The 20275-nt window shown below is 56.3% G+C and overlaps 1 protein-coding gene across 2 annotated transcripts in view; it reads right to left on the reverse strand.

Annotated features, from left to right (window-relative positions):
- The window catches only part of NECTIN2 (nectin cell adhesion molecule 2), a 303490-nt gene that overhangs the window by 129163 nt on the left and 154052 nt on the right, over positions 1-20275 (reverse strand). The gene's annotated exons all lie outside the window — the stretch shown is intronic.

The raw sequence follows: 20275 nt of genomic DNA on the forward strand, positions 1-20275 counted from the left end.
ACTGCTGATCAGTGGTAAAGTGCAAGTGCTCCTGTGGTGAACTGATATGGATTGGTGTTTCCAAGATTGGATATTGAATTTACTTGTTAGTCCCTAGTAAAGTGCACTGCGTGTGCCAGGGCCTGTGAATCAAATGCTACTATTGGGCCTGCTGCACTGATTGTGCCACCCACGCGAGTAGCCCTGAAAAGGTAACTCAAACTTGCCATTGCAGAGTCTGCGCGCAGTTTGTAACTGCCATGTCGACTTGGCCAGTGCACACACTTGCCCGTCCCTCACCTTCCCTTTTCTTACAAGTCAGGCACCCCTAAGGTAGGCCTAAGGTACCCCTGTGGGCAGGGTGCCGTGTATGTGAAAGGTAGGACATGCCCTGGTGTGTGCGGCATGTCCTGATAGTGAATTACAGCCAATTTAGTTTTTCACTATTGCAAGGCTACCTGTTCCCCATGGGACAGAATGGGGAGTTTGTTTATAATATCTTATAAACATAACTGGCCCGGGGAACTAGGTTGGAAAATAAAGTTTAGTATGCCTGAACTCAGAATCTAAAGATGCATCTTTTAGTGAAGGTGATTTTACTTTCTGCGTTTGAAAATACCACTTTTAGAAAGTAGGTATTTTCTTGCTCAGTCATCCCGTGTGCCTCTGCTTGAATGTGGATTGCCTGTCTGGGTTTTAGATGACAGAAGGCTAGGGAACAAGAGGGGCTCCAGATAGACTAGGTAGGTCAGAGAGGGCTGAACAAAGCTGGGCTACGATGGGGGAAGGGGGAAGAGATTTCCTTGCACCTCAAAGGGACTGGTCTGCCTCTGACCATGCAGTCTCCACCTCCTGGCAGGAACTCACACGAGTGAAGGCAGAACTGGTTCTGGCTGGGCACAGACACCCACGGCCTAAGAGATCAAAGGATTTTGGGATATAAATATAGGGGCCCAGACCCCTGAACTTTAGAACTCTTTTGGACCAAGAAGACTGCCAAGAAGAAGAGCCGGAGAAGCTGTGAGGAGGAACTACCACTTTGCTGTGCGCTTTGCTGTGTTGGCCTGCAGTGGCTGCTTCTGTCTCGGGCAGTGAAAGGACTGGACTGAGCTGAACTTTCTGCAATCTGCTTTTGTGAGTTTCTCCACGGGCTTGAGGTAGAGCTAGCCCCCTGTTCAAGAAGTCTCAGGACCAGCAAAGACTTCAAGCTCTTCTGCCCTCAGCACTAGGGGCCGTGTGTTTTGTGCTGCAACGGAGGAAAAGCAACCCGACGACGTCTACCATGCCGCTGCCGACTCGGTGTCCTGAAGGCACCACAGAGGGCACCGCCGCAACACTGCACCGCAACCCTGGTCTCACCGACAACGCCTGTCAACGCTGCTCGCACCGCGACCTGTGAGCACCGCACTCTGCACCGCCTCGCTTCACGACGACGCTCCATGCCGACATTGACACTGCTGCTGGCACCGTGGTTCGAGGGCACCACTCGTAAAGTAACAACGCCCACAACCTGCACCACAGCATTGGTCTGCCGACGCCATTGACTCCAGACAGTGCTCCAGCAAGGACGATGACACTGCTTGCACCACGACCTCTCAGCACCGCATTCACTTCACACCGCAACCCTGGTCTCACCGACAACACCATCTGACGCCGCCACCAAGCTGCTGATCACACCGCGACCTGGGGGCACCGCACGCCGCACCTCGCCCCGCAGCACCAGGCGCCTGTCGACGCCAGCGCTCCGGACTTCAACAGAAAGGAGTTCGACCTGCAACGCGTGTGACTTCAAGGGCCCAGACGACCCCTGCACCGACGCCTGCGGACGCCGTGCTCTCAGAAGCTCAACATGAGGTCGCCAACACCCTGCATTTCTAAAAGGTACTGTTTGCAGTTCTTCCCGACACCGTAGCTGGCCCGCGATGCCACGGTCAGCCAGAACTGTTTGGATTTGTTTGTTCACTACGCCGTGATAGACCTGTACGGAGTTATCGCCTTCAAGGAACTGTTTTTCAAGGTTATTTTGATAACTGAGGATTTCTAAGTACTGTATTGTGGATTTTATCATTTTGGGTCTTTTCTTAAGTATATAAACATGTTGGATATTTTTCTAAACTGGTGTGGTGTCCTTTTGTAGTGCTTACACTATTACTGTTGGTTATGTGCAAATGCTTTACACACTGTCTCTAAGATAAGCCTGACTGCTCGTGCCAAGCTACCAAGGGGGGGGAGCAGGGGTTATTTTAGGAGTGTAACTCCCTTATCCTGACTAGAGTGGTGGTTTCTGCCTTGCTTTGGCACAGGTCCTAGCCCTCTGCTGGGTGAGGGGTCCCCTGCTGGGTGAGGGGTCCCCTGCTGGGTGAGGGGTCCCCTGCTGGGTGAGGCCTCCCCGCCTGGTGAGGGCCCCTTGCTTGGAGAAGGCCCCCTGCTGGGAGAAGGCCCCCCCTGCTGGGAGAAGGCCCCCCCTGCTGGGAGAAGGCCCCCCCTGCTGGGAGAAGGCCCCCCCTGCTGGGAGAAAGCCTCCCCTGCTGGGAGAAAGCCCCCCCTGCTGGGAGAAAGCCCCCCCTGCTGGGAGAAAGCCCCCCCTGCTGGGAGAAAGCCCCCCCTGCTGGCCTTGGATGTTCTATTTATAACCTGCCCTAGCTTTATCTTTCAGGAAATGAAGTACTTTGGTAATAACTTTGCCCCCTTTGATGAATGTTCATGAAACTTTGCACCCACTCTTTCCTGGACAGATTTGGGGTAATCTGTCAAGTGGGGGCTGAAGAAAACAAGCATTTGCCATGCAATAGGTCTCGCATTACTGAAAGTTTGAGCTATTGCTGTGGCTAATAATTGATGGAAAGGTGATAGATTTTAAAAAGAGGCAAGCATTGACACACAAAACCACCAGAACACGCTCCTCCCAATACCGCGCCAATAATGAACTCTGCCTGGGGTATAGCGCCGCTGCAGGAGCCAGGCCCCTGCCAGACTACTAAAAGCAGCAAGGAATTCAACCAATCAGTAGTTGTGAAGCAGGACTACTCACCCGCCAGGGTCTCAAGGCGCGAAAACAGATATTACCACAAGAGGAGCCTTTTGCATCTGTGCTCCGAAGAGATGGGGCATCACCCCCCCCCACCCCACCCCCCCATCATCATCAGAACGCCGTGAACTGCTGAAATTTGGAGCAGAGCTGCAGGTCCAGCTGTTCAGACCCCACTCCCCATCCAAAGCAAAAGGCTCACCACCCTGCACATCTGTCTTCACTGCGCACACGCCTGGATCCGGAGGCGGCTCCCTACAGGCACCTAGACACGTGCCACTACATGCCAGTGCACACTCGCCCTCTGCCCGGCTGCTGAAAGGAGCGGCTCTGCACACCTCCCTCGCATATGTACAGTGACAGGCAGCCTCAGCCTCAACAGGAGCAAGGGGTTCCACAAGCTTTCCAATAAAAAAAACCTATTATTCCCCGCGCTTCCGGAATGCGCCCAGAGGTGTGATCGTCACATCATGAAAGATTCCTGAAAGATTCCGTGTGTAGCTTCTGGGTCAGTGCGAGATGAACTGAGGGCCCCACTGTTCACAGCACCCACCTGAGAAGACTGACGTCCACGGTTCGAGGGGCTCTGTGGAAGCCCTGGGACTGAGTTCCTGCACTGACACCCGTGGTCTCTCGGAGGGCGCAGAGCCCACCTCAGCTGTCAGAAAGAACCTGCTATGGAAAGGACCAGAAAGGGGTTTTCACCAAAACCACAGCCGCTTCAGCCGCAGCCTTTTGGGGCAGCAGATGGCGAACTGAAATCTGGCCTCGGATGCCCGTCAGTCAGTCACTTCAGTCTCCAAGATGCTGAAGACGTTTCCAGGCCGGCGCTGTGAAGGATTCTGGGACCGGCTCGCAGCTCTCTCGCTGATGGCCTGGGGTGGGGCAGTAACTGAGATCTCCAGTTTACTCTGCACTGACTGACCTTCGCGTCCATGAAGTGTCGGCCACTGTCGCAGCGCACAATCATTCATGAAGACTGAGCTCCAGGGGTACTCCAGATCACCCCACCTGCCTCAGAGCACACATGGCTACACCCGAGGTTACACCTCAACGGACTCCAGAGGCGGCCATGATCGTTGAGCAGTCAGACACTGAATGACGTGAAAGAGAGAGGGGGGGGGGGGGGGCTGGCTCCAGCAGACAGACTGATGGTTCGTGGAGCAGTGGACACTTCCCTCATACATTGGAAGCAGAGGATCAGTCTGGAGAAAGCCGGGAAAGTGCCCCCCCCCCCCCTGCCTCTTAACATGGCCTCTGCTGGATGACACTTCACACGTCATGGGTGACGCACTTTAATTGTGGGGGGTTTACAGAGGTGCCGCTGAGGCATTAAATCAAAGTAAGAGGTAGGGACTTTCTTACAAAACATTTGCCTCGGAGCTCAAACTATACCCGTCACCAGACGCCACCGGATGAAAGCGATCCCTTTAGACCCGCTCACCCCTCTGTGCCCCGCTACATGCTCAAGCCCAGCAACTGGGAATGGAATATCACTGCAGACATGAGGGCCGAGACTCAAAGACCACAGCGGCCACATCTACCAGCCCACCACAGCCACGGTGACGACCTATCGCAGCCCCACGGTGACGACCTGTCACAGGCCAGGGTGACGACCTGTCGCAGCCCCACAGTGCAGCCCCCCGTCGCAGCCCCACAGTGCAGCCCCCCGTCGCAGCCCCACGGTGCAGCCCACCACAGCCCCAGGGTGCAGCCCACCACAGCCCCAGGGTGCAGCCCACCACAGCCCCAGGGTGCAGCCCACCACAGCCCCAGGGTGCAGCCCACCACAGCCCCAGGGTGCAGCCCACCACAGCCCCAGGGTGCAGCCCACCACAGCGCCAGGGTGCAGCCCACCACAGCGCCAGGGTGCAGCCCACCACAGCGCCAGGGTGCAGCCCACCACAGCGCCAGGGTGCAGCCCACCACAGCGCCAGGGTGCAGCCCACCACAGCGCCAGGGTGCAGCCCACCACAGCGCCAGGGTGCAGCCCACCACAGCGCCAGGGTGCAGCCCACCACAGCGCCAGGGTGCAGCCCACCACAGCGCCAGGGTGCAGCCCACCACAGCGCCAGGGTGCAGCCCACCACAGCGCCAGGGTGCAGCCCACCACAGCGCCAGGGTGCAGCCCACCACAGCGCCAGGGTGCAGCCCACCACAGCGCCAGGGTGCAGCCCACCACAGCGCCAGGGTGCAGCCCACCACAGCGCCAGGGTGCAGCCCACCACAGCGCCAGGGTGCAGCCCATCACAGCGCCAGGGTGCAGCCCATCACAGCGCCAGGGTGCAGCCCATCACAGCGCCAGGGTGCAGCCCATCACAGCGCCAGGGTGCAGCCCATCACAGCGCCAGGGTGCAGCCCATCACAGCGCCAGGGTGCAGCCCATCACAGCGCCAGGGTGCAGCCCATCACAGCGCCAGGGTGCAGCCCATCACAGCGCCAGGGTGCAGCCCATCACAGCGCCAGGGTGCAGCCCATCACAGCGCAAGGGTGCAGCCCATCACAGCCCCACGGTGCAGCCCATCACAGCGCAAGGGTGCAGCCCATCACAGCCCCACGGTGCAGCCCATCACAGCGCAAGGGTGCAGCCCATCACAGCCCCACGGTGCAGCCCATCACAGCCCCACGGTGCAGCCCATCACAGCCCCACGGTGCAGCCCATCACAGCCCCACGGTGCAGCCCATCACAGCCCCACGGTGCAGCCCATCACAGCCCCACGGTGCAGCCCATCACAGCCCCACGGTGCAGCCCATCACAGCCCCACGGTGCAGCCCATCACAGCCCCACGGTGCAGCCCATCACAGCCCCACGGTGCAGCCTACAACAGTCACCCCATCAATAGATTCATGCCAGCATCAATGACGGGCGGGAGGAGGGTGTGCGAGTGAGGAGTCAAGAGATGGCCAGAGCTGGCTAAACAAAAGAATCAACCGGTGATGTCCGCTGGGAGGGAACTAAGCAGCAAAAGGCAGAACGGATGCACAAAATTAACCAGAGAAAAGTACTTTTAAAAACAAGCCAACCAGCCAACATCGGAGGGTGTGTCCAAATTCCCCCCCCCCCCCCCCCACGATAGCCCATATATCGAATACAGCCGGCCTCGCATGCGCTGCCTAGGTACGGCCTAAAAAACGGAGAGGGGTCTCAAAACGAGTTTTCCCTGTGCCCTTCACCAAAGGCGCGGTAGACATAGGTACAGCCAAAATGGCTGAACAGAAATATATCAAATTTGGTAGAAAACTAGGTTGTTACCCAGGAAGCACACGTTTTTGTGATTTGCTGTAAATCTATTTAGTAATTTTTGAGAAATTAGGTTCAAAATGTATAGGTATCTAGTGACGAAAACAACAAGCAATAAAAGGGTAGTGTCAGTTCGAATACACCTTTTGAAATGAACAAAAGCCACTGAGACTCACCAGATCTGGTTCTCCCGCGTCCCCATGACTGGCGCCCTAGAGTGACGAACACGCAAACTTGCCGCGCACTCCTAATCGCCCACATATTGCATCACTCATGAGATGTTCACTGACATCATTGAAAACATGACTGCAACAGCCAAATGACCACATTGGTGACATTGTGCATGGCAAGGGAGCCCTGCAGGGGGCATCACTTCTTCCCTCAAAGCCTCCAAACCCTGCATGAGGTGTCCTTGAAACACTCAAACCCTGCATGAGGTGTATTTGAAGCCCTCAAACCCTGCATGAGGTGTCTTTGAAACCCTCAAACCCTGCATGAGGTGTGCTGGAAGCCCTCACACCCTGCATGAGGAGTGCTTGAAGCCCTCACACCCTGCATGAGGTGTGCTTGAAGCCCTCACAGCCTGCATGAGGTGTGCTTGAAGCCCTCACACCCTGCATGAGGTGTGCTTGAAGCCCTCACACCCTGCATGAGGTGTGCTTGGATTCTGCACGCCTTCTCTGCTCTCTAGACTGCAGCCCCAGGAGGCAGCCACGACACTGCCCCCCTTCTGTCCTCCTGTCGCACTTTAAGCCACACTCCTGCCTCTGTATTCAGTGTGCGGTCCCAGGTCGGCTCCTGTGCCTCTGACCAGCGCCTGGAGCCTGAGGTCTGTGAGGTGCCCCGGAAGCTGTGACAGACACACAGACCCTCCAGCCCCTCCCAGCTCAGCTTGGACTCCATCTCCTGGGCCTCGCCTTGTTCCATCCTGACCCCTCCCAGTAACATCAACATGGATCGAGCTCTTCTGAGTGTCCGCCAGGGCAAACAAACACTCCCAGAGGCCCGAGCGGGGCCTCTCTGCCACCACCAGCAGCCAAGCCAAACAAAGAATGGCCCAGCCCAAGATACGTCCCGAAACAATAACGACGCAGATGTGACCCAAAAGACAACAGAAAGGTGCCACGGCAGTGGGATACATGTGGATAAACCCAAAAGAATGACTACAGGGCAGAGCCTATCTCAGTTATTACTTCTGCGCAGCGAAAGTGGCGGGAGAATCCCTTACAGAGGGAAGTCCCAGCCACAAGAACCCCGCACCGGCCTGGGGGGAAACTCCCGTCGCATGAACCACATGGATGCACAGACGACGATAGCAACATTGAGGGAGGGGCAACATTTGCATCTCACGCCTCATGGCCCCGCCCACACACGGGGCAATAAAGATCTTATTGTACTCTGCTCATCTGCATTTACAGAACGTGCACTCACGTGTCCGGCAGTCGCCATCACCTCAGGCCAGGAACCCCTCAGACCACCCCTCTGACACAGCCCTCTCCACCCCTCTCCCCTCAACAAGTTCACTTCCTGTCGCCACCCTTCCCCCCTGCTTCCACAATCACTTCACCCCAGCGTTCACCTTCCTTCCCACCCTCATTTACTCCCTCTGTCCCACTCGTTCCACTCACCTTCCTTCCCACCCTCCTTTACTCCCTCCGTCCCACTCACCTGTCACCTTCCTTCCCACCCTCATTTACACCCTCCTTTCCTCCCTCCGTCCCATTCGTTCCACTCACCTGTCACCGTCCTTTGTTCCCTCCGTCCCACTCACCTGTCACCTTCCTTCCCACCCTCCTTTACTCCCTCCGTTCCACTCACCTGTCACCTTCCTTCCCACCCTCATTTACACCCTCCTTTCCTCCCACCCTCCTTTCCTCCCTCCGTCCCACTCACCTTCCTTCCCACCCTCCTTTCCTCCCTCCGTCCCACTCACCTTCCTTCCCACCCTCATTTACTCCCTCCGTCCCACTCACCTGTCACCTTCCTTCCCACCCTCATTTACTCCCTTCGTCCCACTCGTTCCACTCACCTTCCTTCCCACCCTCATTTACTCTCTCCGTCCCACTCACCTGTCACCCTCCTTTCCTCCCCCATTACTCACACCCAGGGCCTCACTGTTAACATCCGGTTGCCTTTTGTTCATCAAACCCCAGTCCAAGGCGCTATGGGTGGGCTCATTGTGGGATTAAACCCTGGGCTCGTGTGTTTTGTCCGGAGCCCCCGGTGAAGGGGGCAAGCTGTCTGGGACTGGGGGTGCACGTCTGCACTTCCATCATGTCATAGTGCCTTGTGCTCCCAGTGAAGAGTTTCAGGGCGCTGTGAGCGGCGGCTGCAGACAGGGCCGGCTTTAGTGCTGGTGGTGCCCTGTGCGACAATGTTTGTTGGCGCCCCTCCCCCCAATGACCACCACCACGGATTCTCTCACTAGCCCCCTTTAACAGTGACCACGTCACCATAACCACACACTCTCAGATGCATTGAATTAGTTATATAGCGCCACTCATACCAGTGTAGGGTGTCCGAGCACTTTGCATCACACACACATTACACAGAGACAATCAATCTCATACGTGTGTAAATCCGTGTATAGGAAATGTTACTTAAGCCAAAGGACTGAAAGTGTAGGAGTCACATGTCATCCATACTGTGGTAGGCAGTATAGTTCAAGAGTGCTTGGTGTGGAGAAGCACAAACTCAGAGTCGAAAAAGAAACAGCAGAGTTGGGAGTTTTCTTTAATAATAAGAATCGATTTCTAGCCAAATTAACCCTTTTTGTAACATTAATCAATGCTCTAATAATGTATACTTTGCAGAGTGTATGCAGTTCTGGGATGAAAGTTAATAGCTCACTATTCTCTATTAGGACTTTAAGTTATAAATTGCAAGTAACAAAAGGATGCCTCTTTTGAAAGCAGTGACCTGCTGATCTCTTCACATCATACGCACTCTAATCTACTCAGCACACGTTCTTTGCAGCAGGCACATTAACCCTCTGTGCTACCTTCACCTAAAAGTCAAAACCTCAACTATACAAAACGCTGATCTCTCTCCAGGAAGATAATTAATCACACGAGTTATCTTGACATGTATGTGAGGCGGGAGGAAAGAAACGCTGCAGCAGGTGCTTCAAAAGCATAATAAACTTTCAAACATGGCGCCCCAGGAAGCCAGCACCCGGTGCGGTGGCACCGGTCGCACCGCCCTAAAGCCGGCCCTGCCTTCAGACGTGCTTCGAAAACAGTATGTTATGGAGTGAAAATGTGAGATCGGAGAAGGGAAGAGATGGGGGATTCCACTGCTGGGTGGTCCAGAGAGGGGCTGTCCTGGCAGCCCCCCCCTCTGCACAACTGGGGGTCTCCCACCCACGCCCTGACAGCTGAAAGATAGGGATTGAACGTGAGGCGATGGGTAGAACACTTCAAAGGCCTCAGCCAATTGGGATCGCTCTGGGCGCATTCCATTCCATTGTTTTTAGCCACAAGTCCCCCACTTCAGATGGAAAACGTCCATATGCGCCAACAAACCGGTTCACCCGAAATGCCAGAACCCCCCCCCCCCCCCGTCACTCCGCTGCTCTCACGGGGGGGGGGGGGGGGCTCAAAGATGGGCGCCGTCTGGGGGTGAACTCACCTCACCTAGTCGCCTCCTTCAATCTAACCCTTTACGACCCTCTGCGTGTGTTGTGTGGGGGGGGGGGGGGGATTACAAGGGGGTGGGCAGGGACATCTTCATTTTGGGGGCCCTGGGCCAAACGTGCTAGGGGGCCCCTGTTCGGAACACTTTTGAAATTATGACCCAGTTTCTGCTCGTTGAGGCCGGCATCGGCCCGGGCACCGACCGCGCAGGCGCATTGGCCCAAACTCTGAATGTCTTTCCATCTAATATTCAGGGATGCTGAGGGTGGTTTGTGATATTGTAACAGCAGATCAGTAGCATGACCTCGAATAATCTCGGATGCATCCACACGACACTATCTGTAGCAGACACAGACCCCACGATGAAAATACATGAACGCAAAACGGTATTTAAAACAGAGAATTAATCGTGGCCATCAGGGCGGGCTCTATGGGGCCCCCTGAAAGGCTGGGGCCCTGGGCCAGAGCCCACTCTGCAGATGCCTTGAAACGTCTATGGGGGTGGGCTGGGGGGAGAGGGGGGGGGGTCTTAAAATAACAAGCATTGGCATAGCCAATAGGTCTCGCCTTTGGGACCTTACAAGTATGTAGTTATGCAGCACAATATCCTTGGTGGTGCAACAACATCAACTGTTGCGTGGCCAAACACTTATAAGGTCCCAAAGGCGAGACCTATTGGCTATGCCAATGCTGGTTTCTTCTCTAGCCAGATCTTTGGCATCACTGAAGGGTTCATACCTCTCTCAGCAGCAGGCTGGCACGCGGGGCTGCATCGAGACAAACAGACGTTTCCACCAACGTAGAACAGGACTGCGCTCGCGAAATGGCTCGATGTCCAGGGAGGCTGGAGTGGGGCAAAGTCCGGGTTCATCGCCTTGACTGAGGGCCCCTCAACATACATCCTACACATGGAACATCAATGAGCCCAAGAGCCCGAAGCCAAGCCTTGACCGACCAGGACCTTCGGGCTCCAGGGCGAGTTTCGTTTCCAGGATGGGTTCCAAATGTCTTTCCAAGAATCACACGGAGGAGCGACACAAAAACAGAATTAAAATGCTGTCCTAGTGGCAGATTGCACGCGACCCTCAAGGGCCAGCATCAGTTACACGAGACATGGACGATGCAAGAAGGACCCAACAACTCTTGGGGTAACGGGGAGGAACCCCCACTGTCCATGAAGACTCCACAGCCCTCGGATACAGGAACCCTTCCTTAAACTGTGTGAAACGTGGGGGGCTGCTCGAGTAATGGCATTTCTGTAGAGTGTTCACCTGTGATACAATATGCTCCAAGAAGGGCAGGAAGAACAGTCCCCCACTGAACCCTCACCCATGGACAGAGGGGGCGGGGGAGGAGGGGGCGATGACACAATTCGGGGTGATTCAAGGGAAGGCTACAGAGGGCCGGGTTAGGACACGTTCAATGGGGGCGATGCTATAGGGGGGGGGGGGGGACATCTCGAGGGCAAAAAGACTTACTACAAATGTTCCCGTTATCGATCTGCTCCTGCTAAATCAATGGCCATCACTCATGGCTGTTGATAATACTTTAGGTGATCTGTACTACAGAAGTCCTTTAGCTTTACATTAAGGGCAACGCAGAGGCTGTAACAGGGCTGCCTGTCAAGCAAGACTGTGGCGCATCATCCAGATGCAAAGTGATCCGTGAGCTAAGAAGCCGTGGATGTGGAGGCCGCGTCTCGTGCCTGTACTATCACTTTTATCTTGATTAAGTGCAAGGCTGTACGTTCGCATCAGTATCCGGTGCCACAGGGACTTTTCTTTCACTCGATCTTTCATGCCTCAATGTGAAGAAATGGAGGCGCCAAACTTAACCCATCGCTGTCCACCTCCCGCCCAAGCAATGAGACGGAGATTAATAATTCACAATCTGGAGTAATTTAGCTGAGGCTTCATGGAACCCAAGGGACATGGACAAAGGGGGAGACATGAACCTGCTGAAAAGAGCTCAACGTGTAAGGAGTTCACTTCTAGGTGGGACACAACTCCATACAGATGTCTGGATGATCGGAAACACCGATCCGCGGTTTCCCACAGTGGACGCCGCGCGCCCCTAGATATTGTAGGGAAATCAAAAAATAACGAAACTTATTTCTGATCTTGTTGAACACAATTCCTCAACTATTCAGTGTCGGGTCAGTAAAATGTCAGTGGTTCTCAGTAGCAGAGGTTAAGAAGGGAGGACATATAATGTCCTGACATGAAGGAAACTACACAAGTAAAAAAAAGGCTCATGCATTTGTAGGAGGACTGCTGAACTCACATTTGACAATGAACCATTCCTCAACTGTTGCCACATAAAAAATAGAAGCAGCCAAGGCACCATTAGCGATTACTGCACGATTCGATGGATTTAGGAAAGCTTCGATTGTAACCATGTTATGCCACCAGGTGGCGCTGCTTTCAAAAGCTGGAAAAAGCCTCGAACAAGACGGAGGTTTCCCTTAAAATAGAATCATTTCAATAGTAACCAGGGCGGCTTCAGTTTAAAAATACAAAGGTTAAAAAAAAAGCGTGAGGCTTAAAAGCAGCGTCGTCTTTCCGTCTTTTAAGATGTATGAAGTTTGGGCAACAGTGGTAATGAAACCACATTTAAATTCAGCAGAGGTTTTAGTGCTGAGCGGTGCATACTTCTGAGAATGCAGAAGATTTGGGGCAGGGTATCCAGAGGTTGCGAGTAAATGTATGGCTAATGAAAATTAAATCTGGCAGAACTGCACCCCTGCCTTATAAGTCTTCCAACGAGGACGGCATTGCGTCAAGGCGCTTAACTGCTTGTCTGAAGCTCCCTAGCACACCAAGAGGAAGGCCTCCGACATCCCTATGATCGTTTATAGCCAGTGTTTAAAATTAATCAACTGTGACCAAAATGATGTCAGCGATAGGATCGGGGCTATGAGGAGGGTGGCGATCCAAAGCAGTCACGGAGGATGGAATAATAGTGTAAATACGACGAGCAACAGTTAAAGTAATGGACCGGAGGAAGAGATAAGAAAGGCAGATGGCGTGTGAACGCGAACGTGCACGCAAGCTTCAGGCCAAGAAAAGCTTGTGGGTAACACTTTGAAAAGCCCCTTACTAAAAGTCGAGCAGCAGCGCATGCGCTGCTCTAGGCTCGACCTAAAAAATTCTGACTCCACCGGCCCAGTGCGAGGAGTACAGAAGGGGGGAGCAGAGGGTGCATGGAGGGGGGAGAGGGGAGGGTGCACGGAGGGGGAGAAGAGCAGGTGCACAGAGGGGGAGAGGAGCAGGTGCACAGAGGGGGAAAGGGGAGGGTGCATGGAGGGGAGAGCAGAGGGTGCACGGAGGGGGAAGAGGTGAGGGTGTACAGAGGGGAAGAGGTGAGGGTGTACAGAGGGGGAGAGCGGAGGGTCCATGGAAGTGGGGAGCAGAGGGTGCACTGAGAAGGAGAGGGGAGGGTGCACGGAGGGGGAGAGGGGTTGGTGCACGGAGGGGGAGAGGGGTTGGTGCACGGAGGGGGATAGGGGAGGGTACATGGAGAGCAGAGGGTGTATGGAGGGGAGAGCAGAGGGTGTATGGAGGGGAGAGGGGAGGGTGTATGGAGGGGAGAGGGGAGGGTGCACGGAGGGGGAGAGGGGAGGGTGCACGGAGGGGGAGAGGGGAGGGTGCACGGAGGGGGAGAGGGGAGGGTGCACGGAGGGGGAGAGGGGAGGGTGCACGGAGGGGGAGAGTGCACGGAGGGAGAGAGGGGAGGGTGCACGGAGGGGGAGAGGGGAGGGTGCACGGAGGGGGAGAGGGGAGGGTGCACGGAGGGGGAGAGGGGAGGGTGCATGGAGAGCGGAGGGTGCATGGAGAGCAGAGGGTGTATGGAGGGGAGAGTAGAGGGTGCACGGAGGGGGAGAGGGGAGGGTGCACGGAGGGGGAGAGGGGAGGATGCACGGAGGGGGAGAGGGGAGGATGCACGGAGAGCAGAGGGTGTATGGAGGGGAGAGTAGAGGGTGCACGGAGGGGGAGAGGGGAGGGTGCACGGAGGGGGAGAGGGGAGGGTGCACGGAGGGGGAGAGGGGAGGGTGCACGGAGGGGGAGAGGGGAGGGTGCACGGAGGGGAGAGGGGAGGGTGCACGGAGGGGAGGGCATACAGAGGGCAGAGGGTGTATGGAGGGGAGAGCAGAGGGTGTATGGGGTACAGTGATGGGATAGCGGAAGGTGCACGGAGTACATGGGCGAGCCGAGGGTGCATATACTGTATTTCAGGATGTCTTTCAGGTAGGTCTCGAGTGAGTACGCTGCCTTCAGTATATGTATATAGTATTTCAGGATGTCAGCCTTGCAGGCTAGCGTTTGACTGGACAAGCTGAATTCCAGGCCGGGTCTGGACCTACGAAGGTGCCTGGGCAGTTGAAAAGCTTTCGTCAGACCTGAACACTGCATGTTCTAGACTGACTGGGAGCACCGGCCCAGGAACAGCCTGGCGCCCATAGGCTAGCACTGGGAGGAGACGGGCTTTTGAGACTTCCAGGAACAGAGCATCAGAGACACTTTTTAATTTCTCGTTACGGTAGACGAGCCCATATGTAATGGCTGCGGCTTTCCTTAGGGTTGAGAGTTCGGAAGTCTCTGGAAACCAAACCCCCAGGTCGCTGCATTTCTGAGCGGATTCATTCATGGCCCCCATATGCCAGGAAAGAAGTTTCTTGTTCTTGTGGGGGTCGAAGACAACAACTTTGGTCTTGTCCTGGTTGATCATGAGATAGTTCTTTTCATTGGATTTGTGGAGGCTACTCACGCCCACTTTGGTGTGGTCCTTACTACGATATCGTCTGCGTATCGGAGGATGTGTCGAGTCAACCGGCTTGGTCGTGGGGGTGGGGGGGGGGGCAGATGGTTGTTTGCAAAGGCTTTGCTCAGATCTGCTGTGCAGACATTGAAGAGCAGTGGCGCGAGGAGAGGACACAGGCCTTGCTTCAATCCGGCTTGGATGGGAATCTATGGTGTAGGAAAGGCCCCTTTTTCCATGGTTACCCCCTCCTTTTGCCAGACTACTGATACACTTTGATTCGGTGTGCCCTGGGTCCCTGCCAATCAGATTCCCAGGGCCTGTGTTCTTTCCCAAGTCTGTACCTTTGTACCCACAATTGGCACATCTCTGGCCTCAGGTAAGCCCCGTGTGAAGAGTACCATGGGTACCCAGGGCACTGTGAACAGGGAAGGCCTCTAAGGGCTGCAGCACTTATTGTGCCACCCTTACACTCACACTGCCTTTGCAGGCTGCATGTCAACCTGGCACACATCCCTGTGTGCCCTGCCTGAGGCCTAGGTATGCCACCCCTCTAGTAGGGTGTACTAGTCCTAAGGTGAGGGTATAGAGGCAGGAGCCCATGCACCCCTTCAGTGTCAAAGCCCATTCTTAGATATTTTAAGTGCAGTAAAGCCATAAAGAGTAGATGGTCTGGGAGTTTGTCATTACGAACTCCACAGCATTATAATGGCTTTAAAAAAAAAATTTGATTGAATAATGGCTTTTCTGAAACCTGGGAAGTTTGGTAGCAAACTTCATAGGACATTAAACCCACCCTGAGGCTTAAAAATGCCCCCCAAAAAACAACCAGCCCTTGCGTGGTTCCTGAAAGGCTGCCCGCCATTGTCCACCCCAGACAGGTTTCTGGACCCCTGGGTAGAGAGCCTCCACTCTCTGGGTCCAGAAACAAAGCCCATCCTGGGCAGAAGTGGTATGCCGCCTCCCCCACGATGGGCTGGGTCCATGAAGGGGAAGCTTCAAAGGCCTGCCGCCTTTGCAAGCTGTCCCTGCCTTTTGTTTTCCCAAGCAACTTGCTCCCACCTGTTCTGACCCCCACCTTTGGTCGAGAGACTCAGCAGGAAAACCAAGAAAGGAGTAGAGGTGCGCCCACCTTTTCCACCCCCACCCCTCAGGAGGGGCGGTGGAGCACATATCTCAGTTCCCCTCCATCCTGAAGAGGAGTGGACTCCGGCAATTAGAAAGAAGCTCGTGCCCCCTCCCACTGAAGTGTGGCATAATAGGGGGTGTACCCACCCTAAGGAAGGGACCCATTGGTCCCAACCTGCACACCCCTGTGAACGCCCCTAACCTTACCTCCTCAGATTCCCGGAAGAAAGAAGGCCCGAAGAGTCGTGCTGATCCAGGAAGAAGGGGACACCAACTGCTTTGGCCCCAGCCCAACCTGCCTGTCCCAACTCCAACCTACCTACAGCGGAAACCCTGGAGTGTACAGCAGCCAGCTGCCCCCAGAGTGAAGAACCTGCCCTGCACTCACCCTATAGACTGTCTTCCATGAGCACCGGATTTGTTCAACAAAGTCTCACCCACAGAATCTGGATTCAGGAGGCTCCGCGATTTTGCACTACTCTGCACCAGACGCCCACGGTGGGAGTTAGGGTGGCCCAACACCATGAAGAGGTCTCCTCAGTAATCCCAACCTGGGATCTGGTGCTCCCCGACCTCCCTCAAGCTTCCAGTCGACGCCTGCAGTCTCAACCTGAAGTCTCAACCTGAAGTCTCTCCCCCCGACCAGAGCTGGTAAGATGACCGATGCCAAAGACAACCCTGCACCAGACACCCACGGCCTTGGGTGGCCCAACCGACGGTGTCCAGGCATCCCCCAAGAACACAACTAATCTCTCCAGCCAGTGGTCACCTTCAGAAAGCCTCCCTGCCCGAGCCTGCAGCATCTTTTCCGAACCGAAGATCTTCATGGGAAATCACAGGGTCCCAGATGTCTTCTTGGCACTGCACCCGGCCGCCTCTGTGCCACTGGGGGTGCAGCTCCTGTGCCAATTGTTGCCCCTGCAGTGCTGATCGTAACCCCAGGAGCTTTGCTCCCGTACCCGAGCGGCCTGCTCATAAGCAGTCCCTGACCGAAAGCCCCCTTCGCCCCAGTGGCTACCATTGGGCCCCCGCACTCTGCACCCGGCCGCTCCTGTGTCACTGGTGGTGCAATCGGAGTGCCTAAACGAACCTTGGGGAATCTTGGTTCTAGCCCCCAAAACCTATTTTTCAGGTCGTTTACTTACCTGCAAACCGATAACGTTCTTTTTCCCATAGGAACCAATGTTATATTTTGTTCCTACAAATGTTCTGTCAAGCTGAACTTTTGTATGAAAGAAAGGGAGCTATATCGCAAACCTGACAACGTAGTTACCTAGTATTGTAGGATCCACGGTGTAGTAGAAGCACACCACCCTGAGTAGTCGATGTAATCCAAAAGTAACGCAAGAGTAATCACAAGTAATTTCTATGTAACTAAAACTGTTTTTAAACCTGTAACGATTGCAAATCCATTCCCAATCGCATCACCTTGTAAAGCTTTACAATTGCAAGTATATGTTACCTACCTGTACCAGTGCTGCTTGGTTCAATAAATTAAACATAAGTATACCTTTTTATACTTACCCAATTGGTCTGGATTCAGCCTGTGTGCCCCATCAGTCTTGATTGCGTGAAGACAATAAATGCTTAACACATTCTCCAGATAAGCCTAACTGCTCGCCCGCACTACCACAAAGAGAGCTGTTAGCACTCGTCTAATTTAGCCTCTGCTATAACTCTGGGGGGCACTGGACTGTGCACACTATACCTCACTTTGGTACAGTATATCCAGAGCCAGCTTCCTAAATGGCCCACTGGAGATTTGAGTTAATACCCCACGTGGCTAATTTCCTCAAGAGCGTGCGACAGTCAACCTCGTCAAAGGCAGCTCGGCCATCAAGGAAATAGAGAAGATGAAGCCGTTTTCTTTGGGCTGCTTGGTGATTTGGGACAGCAAGTTTGGTGATGTTATGGGGAAGGTGGTGGTCTCAGAGGTGGGGCGAGAGAGGGCGCATGGATGTGGAGGGTGGTGGGCTCAGATGGGGCGAAGGAGGAGGGCACAGGGATAAGGAGGGTGGTGGGCTCAGACATGGGGTGAGGGAGAGCACATGGATGGGGAGGGTAGTGAGCTCAGAGATGGGGTGAGGGTGGGCACAGTGATGGGGCGAGGGTGGGCACAGTGATGGGGCGGGTGGTAAGCTCTGTGATGGGGCGAGGGAGGGCACAGTGATGGGGAGGGTGGTGAGCACTAAGATGGGGCAAGGGAGGGCACAGTGATGGAGAGGGTGGTGGGCTCAGAGATGGGGCGAGGGAGGGCACAGTGATGGGGAAGGTGGTGGGCTTAGAGATGGGGCGGGGAGGGCACAGTGATGGGGAGGGTGGTGGGCTCAGAGATGGGGCGGGGAGGGCACAGTGATGGGGAGGATGGTGGGTCAGAGATTGGATGAGGGGGTAAATGGAGGTGGAGGGTGGTGGGCTCAGATGGGGCAACGGAGGGCACAGAGATGGGAAGGGTGGTGGGCTCAGATGAGGCTGGGTGGGCCGTAGGCTAAAAGATGGGGCGAGGGAGGGCACAGTGATGCAGAGGGTGGCGAGCTCAGAGATTGGGTGAGGGAGGGCACATGGAGGTGGAAAGCGTCGAGTACAGTGATGGGGAGGGATGGTGGGCTCAGAGATGGGGAGGGATGGTGGGCTCAGAGATGGGGAGGGATGGTGGGCTCAGAGATGGGGAGGGATGGTGGGCTCAGAGATGGGACAAGGGAAGAAGGCACAGTGATGGGGAGGGATGGTGGGCTCAGAGATGGGCTGAGGGTGGACTGAGAGACGGGGAGGGTGGTGGGCTGAGAGGTGGGGAGGGTGGTGGGCTCAGATGGGGCAAGGGAGGGTACAGTGATGGGGAGGGTGGTGGGCTCCGAGGTGGGAGGGGGGTGGGCTCCGAGGTGGGGAGGGGAGGGTGGTGGGCCAAGAGATGGGCCGAGGGAAGGCACAGTGATGGGGAGGGTGGTGAGCTCTGAGAGGAGGCGAGGGAGGGCTCAGAGGTGGGGAGGGGGGTGGGCTCAGAGGTGTGGAGGGTCGTGGGCTCAGAGGTGTGGAGGGTCGTGGGCTCAGAGGTGTGGAGGGTCGTGGGCTCAGAGGTGTGGAGGGTCGTGGGCTCAGAGGTGTGGAGGGGGGTGGGCTCAGAGGTGGGGAGGGGAGGGGGGTGGGCTAAGAGATGGGCCGAGGGAAGGCACAGTGATGGGGAGGGTGGTGAGCTCAGAGGTGGGGAGGGTGGTGGGCTCAGAGGTGGGGAGGGTGGTGGGCTCAGAGGTGGGGAGGGGAGGGTCGTGGGCTCAGAGGTGGGGAGGGTCGTGGGCTCAGAGATGGGAGGGGGGTGGGCTCAGAGGTGGGGAGGGTGGTGGGCTCAGAGGTGGGGAGGGTGGTGGGCTCAGAGGTGGGCTCAGAGATGGGGAGGGTGGTGGGCTAAGAGATGGGGCGAGGGAGGGCACAGTGACGGGGAGGGTGGTGAGCTCAGAGGTGGGGAGGGTCGTGGGCTCAGAGGGGGGTGGGCTCAGAGATGGGGAGGGGGGTGGGCTAAGAGGTGGGGCGAGGGTGGGCACAGTGATGGGAAGGGTGGTGAGCTCAGAGGTGTGGAGGGTCGTGGGCTCAGAGGTGGGGAGGGTCGTGGGCTCAGAGGGGGGTGGGCTCAGAGATGGGGAGGGGGGTGGGGCGAGGGTGGGCACAGTGATGGGAAGGGTGGTGAGCTCAGAGGTGTGGAGGGTCGTGGGCTCAGAGGTGGGAGGGGGGTGGGCTCAGAGGTGGGAGGGGGGTGGGCTCAGAGGTGGGAGGGGGGTGGGCTCAGAGGTGGGAGGGGGGTGGGCTCAGAGGTGGGGAGGGGGGTGGGCTCAGAGGTGGGGAGGGTGGTGGGCTCAGAGGTGGGGAGGGTGGTGGGCTCAGAGGTGGGCTCAGAGATGGGAGGGTGGTGGGCTAAGAGATGGGGCGAGGGAGGGCACAGTGATGGGGAGGGTCGTGGGCTCAGAGGTGTGGAGGGTCGTGGACTCAGAGGTGGGGAGGGTGGTGGGCTCCGAGGTGGGGAGGGGAGGGTCGTGGGCTCAGAGGTGTGGAGGGTCGTGGGCTCAGAGGTGTGGAGGGCCGTGGGCTCAGAGATGGGAGGGGGGTGGGCTCAGAGGTGGGGAGGGTGGTGGGCTCAGAGGTGGGGAGGGTGGTGGGCTCAGAGGTGGGCTCAGAGATGGGGAGGGTGGTGGGCTAAGAGATGGGGCGAGGGAGGGCACAGTGACGGGGAGGGTGGTGAGCTCAGAGGTGGGGAGGGTCGTGGGCTCAGAGGTGGGAGGGGGGTGGGCTCAGAGGTGGGAGGGGGGTGGGCTCAGAGGTGGGAGGGGGGTGGGCTCAGAGGTGGGGAGGGGGGTGGGCTCAGAGGTGGGGAGGGGGGTGGGCTCAGAGGTGGGGAGGGTGGTGGGCTCAGAGGTGGGGAGGGTGGTGGGCTCAGAGGTGGGCTCAGAGATGGGAGGGTGGTGGGCTAAGAGATGGGGCGAGGGAGGGCACAGTGATGGGGAGGGTCGTGGGCTCAGA

The sequence above is a fragment of the Triturus cristatus genome, chromosome 7 (genome assembly GCF_964204655.1).
Source record: "Triturus cristatus chromosome 7, aTriCri1.1, whole genome shotgun sequence".
NCBI lineage: Eukaryota > Metazoa > Chordata > Amphibia > Caudata > Salamandridae > Triturus > Triturus cristatus.